This window comes from Microchirus variegatus (genome assembly GCF_963457635.1).
Source record: "Microchirus variegatus genome assembly, chromosome: 8".
NCBI classification, from domain to species: domain Eukaryota; kingdom Metazoa; phylum Chordata; class Actinopteri; order Pleuronectiformes; family Soleidae; genus Microchirus; species Microchirus variegatus.
The window spans coordinates 25,252,896-25,261,341 of NC_139809.1; positions in this window are offsets into that span (position 1 = coordinate 25,252,896).

The following is an 8,446-nucleotide window of genomic DNA, read 5'->3' on the forward strand; positions in this document are numbered from 1 at the left end:
CACTGAGGAAATTATTCCAGGTGCGTTTTTAAAAGTGAAAGCAACTTTTGAGAACACTCAACTTGTGTTTTTTAAATGTCTATGCCCCAACCAATGCTTTGGAGAGGATGGCATTTTTAAACATTTTAAATGATACTGTTAAAGATTGTAATGATGATGATTTTATGTTTTTAGGAGGGGATTTTAATTGCACAGAGACGCCTCTTTTAGACAGGAATCACTCAGAGCCTCACCCTGCTTTATCCAGCAGAATCACACAAATAACACAAACCCAACATCTGTGTGATGTGTGGAGGAATTTTAACAGCAATCTTAGACAATACACCTGGACTCACTCAAGGGAGAATTTTTTATCTTTAGCTCGGCTGGACCGCTTTTATTGTTTTAGACATCATTTAAATATTTTTAAAAGATGTCACATTCAGCCTGTGGGTTTTAGTGACCACTCCTTAGTCTCCTGCTCTGTTTTTATTAAAAACATTTGTTTAAGGAGCGCTTATTGGCATTTTAACACTGCTCTTTTAAACAACCAGGCTTTTAGAACTGCCTTTAAGTACTTCTGGGAGAGCCATAGAGAGAGCAGGCCTGCCTTTTCCAGCACTCAGCAGTGGTGGGATTTTGGAAAAGTACAAATCCGCCAATTATGCCAACAGTTCACTCGCAATGTCACGGGGGATTTAACCCGATCTCTAAGAAATCTGGAGTTTGAGGCGGAAGAACTGCAGTCCTTAGCAGAGTCCTCACGAGGGCATTTAGACTCCCTCAAACACAAAAAGGCAGCCATAGCCAACCTGCTAGGTGTTTCAGCACAAGGGGCTCTGGTCAGATCCAGGTTTTTAAATGTAGCACAGATGGATGCCCCATCTAAATTCTTCTTTGGGCTGGATCGGAAAAATGGACAAAGGAAGATCATTCACTGTTTACGTGCGGATAGTGGCTCTGAGATCTCAGACTCGTCTGAGATCAGAAAGTTTGCTGTCGGTTTCTATAGAAACCTCTTTAAGAGTGAATGGTCAGATGTGCACAGCAGCTTCCTTGCAGGTCTCCCTCAGGTGGACCCTAAAGCAAATTCGGAGCTTGGGGCAGATCTAACTCTGCAGGAGCTGTACCAGGCAATGATGTCTTTGCAGAATGGGAAAGCACCAGGTATTGACGGTCTTCCTGTTGACTTTTACAAGTCTTTCTGGCCCATCTTAGGTGGTGACCTGCTTGAGGTTATGTCAGACAGTTTTCAGAGAAGGCAGCTCCATCTGAGCTGCAGGAGGGCCGTCATCACCCTCATACCAAAGAAAGGAGACCTGCAGCTGATTAAGAACTGGAGGCCAGTGTCGCTGCTGTGTACGGATTATAAAATCCTCTCCAAAGCTCTGGCCCTCAGACTGAAAGAAGTGATGGTCTCCATCATCCACCCTGACCAGACCTATTGTGTTCCTAGCAGGCTCATTAGTGACAATGTCACTTTAATTTGTGATGTTCTGACAGGCTGCTGCCGCTGCGGTCCGTGGCGGGGAGCCGCCGCGGGCTGCGCGGTCGGACGCCGCCGATGGTGGAGGACCACCGCAAGCCTCTCGATCTGGAGCTGTGGCTGGAGAGCTACTGCCGGCGGTCCGGTCCGAAGCTGCTGTCGGCGGGGAGCCGGTGCCAGCGGCCGGGACCGGAGCTGGGGCTGCTGTGAGCGGGGAGCCGCTGCCGGGGCTGCTGTCAGCGGGGAGCCGCTGCCGGCGGCTGGGGCTGCTGTCGGCGGGGAGCCGCTGCCGGCGGCCTGGGCTGCTATCGGCGGGGAGCCGCTGCCGGCGGCCTGGGCTGCTATCGGCGGGGAGCCGGTGCCGGCGGCCGGGGCTGCTGTCGGCGGGGAGCCGCTGCCGGCGGCCGGGGCTGCTGTCGGCGGGGAGCCGCTGCCGGCGGGGAGCCGCTGCCGGCGGGGAGCCGCTGCCGGCGGCCGGGGCTGCTGTCTTTGTGCTGTCACAGGAGGCACCAAGTCTGTACACTGCCATTCAGATCAAGAGTTTTTTAGAGCAGACCAAGGGGCAGAAGACGGTGGTGGAGGATTTTTTCCCTGATTTAAACCTGTTCCTCAGGTCAGCCAGGTTTCTGACTCGAAAGTCGGGGGCAGATGATGCCCTGTCTGAGCAAGAAATTTACAGACAAAAAAACATGTGGCTAAAATCGCGAAATCTGCCCCTATTTTGTCATGATTTGGTGTATTTATTTATTTATTTTATCTATGTGTGATTTTAATTTGGGTTCTTTAAATTTAAATGGAGCCAGAGCAGATGTTAAAAGAGCCGCGCTTTTTAAACTCATGGAGATTAAGAGAGTGGACGTCATGTTTGTGCAGGAAACCCACAGCACTGATGATAACGCGTGTGAATGGAGGCAGGCTTTTAATGGGGAGGTGATTTAAGCCACAAGTCCAGCCGTAGTGCGGGGGTGGGAATTTTATTTTCAAGAAGTTTTTCACCCATCTCTGTTGTCACTGAGGAAATTATTCCAGGTGCGTTTTTAAAAGTGAAAGCAGCTTTTGAGAACACTCAACTTGTGTTTTTTAAATGTCTATGCCCCAACCAATGCTTTGGAGAGGATGGCATTTTTAAACATTTTAAATGATACTGTTAAAGATTGTAATGATGATGATTTTATGTTTTTAGGAGGGGATTTTAATTGCACAGAGACGCCTCTTTTAGACAGGAATCACTCAGAGCCTCACCCTGCTTTATCCAGCAGAATCACACAAATAACACAAACCCAACATCTGTGTGATGTGTGGAGGAATTTTAACAGCAATCTTAGACAATACACCTGGACTCACTCAAGGGAGAATTTTTTATCTTTAGCTCGGCTGGACCGCTTTTATTGTTTTAGACATCATTTAAATATTTTTAAAAGATGTCACATTCAGCCTGTGGGTTTTAGTGACCACTCCTTAGTCTCCTGCTCTGTTTTTATTAAAAACATTTGTTTAAGGAGCGCTTATTGGCATTTTAACACTGCTCTTTTAAACAACCAGGCTTTTAGAACTGCCTTTAAGTACTTCTGGGAGAGCCATAGAGAGAGCAGGCCTGCCTTTTCCAGCACTCAGCAGTGGTGGGATTTTGGAAAAGTACAAATCCGCCAATTATGCCAACAGTTCACTCGCAATGTCACGGGGGATTTAACCCGATCTCTAAGAAATCTGGAGTTTGAGGCGGAAGAACTGCAGTCCTTAGCAGAGTCCTCACGAGGGCATTTAGACTCCCTCAAACACAAAAAGGCAGCCATAGCCAACCTGCTAGGTGTTTCAGCACAAGGGGCTCTGGTCAGATCCAGGTTTTTAAATGTAGCACAGATGGATGCCCCATCTAAATTCTTCTTTGGGCTGGATCGGAAAAATGGACAAAGGAAAATCATTCACTGTTTACGTGCGGATAGTGGCTCTGAGATCTCAGACTCGTCTGAGATCAGAAAGTTTGCTGTCGGTTTCTATAGAAACCTCTTTAAGAGTGAATGGTCAGATGTGCACAGCAGCTTCCTTGCAGGTCTCCCTCAGGTGGACCCTAAAGCAAATTCGGAGCTTGGGGCAGATCTAACTCTGCAGGAGCTGTACCAGGCAATGATGTCTTTGCAGAATGGGAAAGCACCAGGTATTGACGGTCTTCCTGTTGACTTTTACAAGTCTTTCTGGCCCATCTTAGGTGGTGACCTGCTTGAGGTTATGTCAGACAGTTTTCAGAGAAGGCAGCTCCCTCTGAGCTGCAGGAGGGCCGTCATCACCCTCATACCAAAGAAAGGAGACCTGCAGCTGATTAAGAACTGGAGGCCAGTGTCGCTGCTGTGTACGGATTATAAAATCCTCTCCAAAGCTCTGGCCCTCAGACTGAAAGAAGTGATGGTCTCCATCATCCACCCTGACCAGACCTATTGTGTTCCAAGCAGGCTCATTAGTGACAATGTCACTTTAATTTGTGATGTTCTGACAGTCTCCAGTGAATTGGGTTTGGATACTGATCTGATTTCAATAGACCAGGAAAAGGCGTTTGATCGGGTCGAACACCAGTACCTCTGGCAGACTTTAGCCGGGTTTGGCTTCGACCCTGGATTCATTGCCAAGATCAGGGCTCTCTACAGTGGCGTTGCGAGTGTTCTGAAAATTAATGGCGGGCTGAGTGCACCTTTTAACATCGGGAGGGGAGTGAGGCAGGGCTGCTCTCTCTCTGGTATGTTATACTGTTTAGCCATCGAGCCTCTGCTGCATCAGCTACGGCAGAAGCTGACAGGCGTGTTCCTCCCCAGTTGTCCGGTGTCTTTTAAAATGTCTGCTTATGCTGACTATTTAATTGTTTTTGTAAACTCACAAAGAGATATTGATGTTTTAATCGACACTGTTAATTTATTTGGTTTTATTTCCTCTGCCAAGGTCAACTGGGGAAAAAGTGAGGCTCTGATGGTGGGAGAGAGGCTGAGGAACCGGCTCACCCTGCCTGCTCAGCTCACCTGGAAGAGAGGTGGTCTGAGGTATCTGGGAGTCTTCCTGGGGGATGAGACCAGCACAAAGAAGAACTGGGACAACGTTGTTGCTGCTGAATGGACCAGAGGACACTGTGTGGAGGACTCTGGCCTGCTGCATCTTGAAGCATTTTAACAGCCTGGGTATGGATTTTTAATTTATTTTTAATGACAGCACCAAGGTCAACAGGTCATCTCTTCCTAGTTTTTATAGAAGTGTTTTTAATGTGTGGCACCTCATAACAAAGGAGAGACAAAAGCAGGCAGACTCTCTGCACTGGTTGTTGCAGGAGCCGGTGATTCACGGGACAGTCCTGGACTGTCCGGACTGGGTTGGCCCCTCTCTATCCTCCACATTCCAGGCTGCAGGGGTTACCACTCTGGGCTGAGTGGTGGAGCTGGCTGGGCCCAGTTTGGAGGCTAGCTTCAGCCGTAGGTCTGAGGTCCATTAGAGTCGCCCGGCAAATTCTGGACCACTGGAGGGGGAGACTGAGTGGACATGAACTCCGGATGTTGGGCAACTTCCCCACTGGTGAAAACACACCCAACACCCGGGACTCCTTCCCCCTCATCCAGCTGACCCCAGACCTGAAGGACTGTGCGGGTCCTCATCTGGATCGATGCCCTCAGGCCTCTCTGCAGGAAGCCTCGGGAAAGACCTTTTACCGAGGCTTTAACAGAGAGAAGCTAAACAGACGCGTTGACACGCCATGGAGGAATCACTTTGACCTGGAGGGGTCAAGACCGGACTGGAGGTCGCTTTATAAACCTCCACTGACAAAAAAACATGGAGACCTACAGTGGAGGATCCTCCATGGGATTGTTGCGGTGAATGCTTTTATTTCTTTGCTGAATGTTGAGGTGGAAGACACATGTCCATTTTGCACTGAAAGGGAGACGGTGTTTCATTGTTTTACTGGGTGTCGTCGATTGTCTGCACTGTTTTTATTCCTGCACAGTGTTTTTATTGCTTTTACTGAGGTATTTGCTAAAGAGATTTTTATCTGTGGTTTTAAATACACTCGCCAGAATAAGGACAAATGCCAACTCCTGAATTTTGTCCCGGGTCAAGCGAAGATGGCAGTGTATGTCAGCAGAAAGAGAAAGGTGGAGGGGGGGGGACACCATCTCTCCTGTCCCTGTGTGTGTGGAGCTGATCAGGGCCAGGATCAAACTGGATTTTAGTTTTTTTAAATTGTCAGGAGACTTGACCTCTTTTAAAACCTTGTGGTGCTATAAAGATGTCCTGTGTCAGGTGGAAGATGATGACCTGTTGATTGGTAAGGTGCTGAGCAAATGATGGGTTTTATATGTTTTATGCATGTTTTTTATATGTGTTTGTGAATATGTTTATATGTGTATTTTTTTTTTTAAAGAAAAAGGAAAAAACACAATTAGTGATGCTGTAACATAGCGGCAAATAAAGTTGTGAAAAATAGCAAGTATAATATGCATGAATGAATGAATGTATGAATACGATTGAAAGTATTAAAGAGCATTCATTCTTTTTTTTTTAAATTATATCTCTCTCTCACACACACACGCACACACACACACACACACACACACACACACACACCCACACAAACTGGCTGTTCGTAAACGGGATGTAAATGGGTCCACCGTCACTGGGTCTGCCTGGTCGGAAACAAACTTCCAAACAATACCAATGGCAGACTCACCTATGGTGTTAAAATGTCACTGATGACGAGAAACACTAATTTGGGCCACAGTTTCACACTTGGATCATCACACACATCCTTATCATAAACAGATGTCCGCTCTTTCTAGCCAGTTCAGACATTCCTTATTTGATATATCCTTTACTTTATTTAAACGTAAAGTCCCTTCATTTTATTTGTAAATAGAATGTTTAAAACAAAAAATCTCTTCCAAAAATGTACAAATAGTCAAACACTGTTAATCTGAAACACTATTTGAGGGCCACCTTAGTCTCTAAAGTGAATATCAGTAGATACAAAACTCTCCAACCCTGTAAAAGGCAAACACTGTTTATCTGAAACATTTGAATGTGATTTCACAAGTAGATTGGTGTTTGCCTGTTGAAAAACAAATACTTTATTCACCAAAACCTTCCTTTCTCACCATTTTAAATTGACTTGTGTTTCAAAAGACCTCATCATACTGCACACCACTTGGGCGCTCCTTACTCACTCACTAAAGATTATATGTATGTGTAGAAGGATGTTGCTTTAGCGGACGCAGTAAGATTGAGGACAGAAAATAGAGATGGTGATAAAAGTATAATATACGTGAATCAATAAGATTTAAAGTATTAAAGCTTATTTTCTTAAATTATCTCTCACATATCCTGTCCTTAAATGTGTCTCATCTCTCTCTCTCACACACACACACACACACACACCACTCCTGACTTCCTTTCTTGCCAGACCAGCAACCTTTGACCTGGCTAGTATGACTCCCCAAATGTTGCCTCTGTCCGGCCATGCTGGACAATAATGAGAAACCCTGTTTGGTACACATTTCAGACGGGTGGGGTAATTACACACACACCCTGACTCATAAGATCTGGAATAAAATACATTTAAGCCTTTTAGCTTACATTTGTATCCAAAACTAGGAATAGGGTACATAGCTGTAGTCTTGACAAGAACTCTATTAGATAGGAACATTGGAGATAGAAATGTTGGGCCTATTGGCAGAGGAAAGTAAAAACTGGATTTATGTGTTGAAGTAGATTGTTTTAGGGTATGCTGTAGAGTGAGGCCAGAAAAATAGATATGGTGATAAAGGTGTAATATACGTGAATATGATTGAAAGTATTAAAGAGCATTCATTCTTTTTTTAAATTATCTCTCTCTCTCTCACACACACACACACATCCTGTCTGTAACGGGTTGTGAAAAAGGGACCATTGTCCGTTTAAAGCATTAATGTCACTGTTTGATGCATTACACCATAATTAGCCTTGTGCTAATTTACTTCGGCAGTCCACGACGAGAAACCCCATACATTGCTCATCAGCACACACACACACACACACACACACACACACACACACACTCCTCCTGCCTGTAACCGGGGTCATGAACACATCCCTGGATAAGCTATAACCCTAAAAAACATTAATATCAACATTTGATGCATTACATCCTAAAGGAGGGGCATCCCCTCCTTACTCCTCCCCTCGCGCATGCGCATTTTTTCAATTTTTTTCAATTTTATTTTATGCATAATTAATTAGTTTTATATTAAATTGATATGTTTGCCCCTAGTGGCAGGTATGGGAACTAAGAGGTATAGTCTATATACTACTGGCATAGAACTGCTTGAGAGGAGGAAAATGGCGCCGACGTGTCTTGTCTCCAACTGAAGAAGTGAAGCATGGGTGGGCAGAGCATAGATTACACCGCTGCAGAGTTTAACACTAATGTGATCAACTCTGTCAAATGACTCCAACACTTAATCTCATTTAAATCAGAAGTGTTAAAATACACTTTGGGAGTGGAAATCAATGTTTAACCTTGAAATTTCAACACTCCAATTGTTGCTGTGCAGTAGCCAGTGCTTGACTAGGCCAAGTCCAGACAGAAACAGCACGAAACGTAAAAAATCTTTTTCTTTGCCGTTTTCAAAAGAGTTACCCGTAAAGACGGCATTGTTTCTGGAAATATCTCCATCCACACGGAACCCCCTGAAACGACTGAAAATGCTGAAGTTCATATGCCAGGACTATAAGTTGTGCTGTAACCTTACACCAAAAAAACAGAGAAGACATTGCAAACATTACAGATATAATAACAGAAACGGAGACAGAACGAACCTGAGCCAGAGGAAAGAAAGGAAAATAATGTGTGTTTGTTTACGGTTTGTGCCATTTCCATGTGCATATTTAGCGAAAAAGGCAACTAGCGACAGATCTACCAACTAACTGTCATAAACCGAAATACGTAATTTGACACACAGTGCACATAAACAGAGT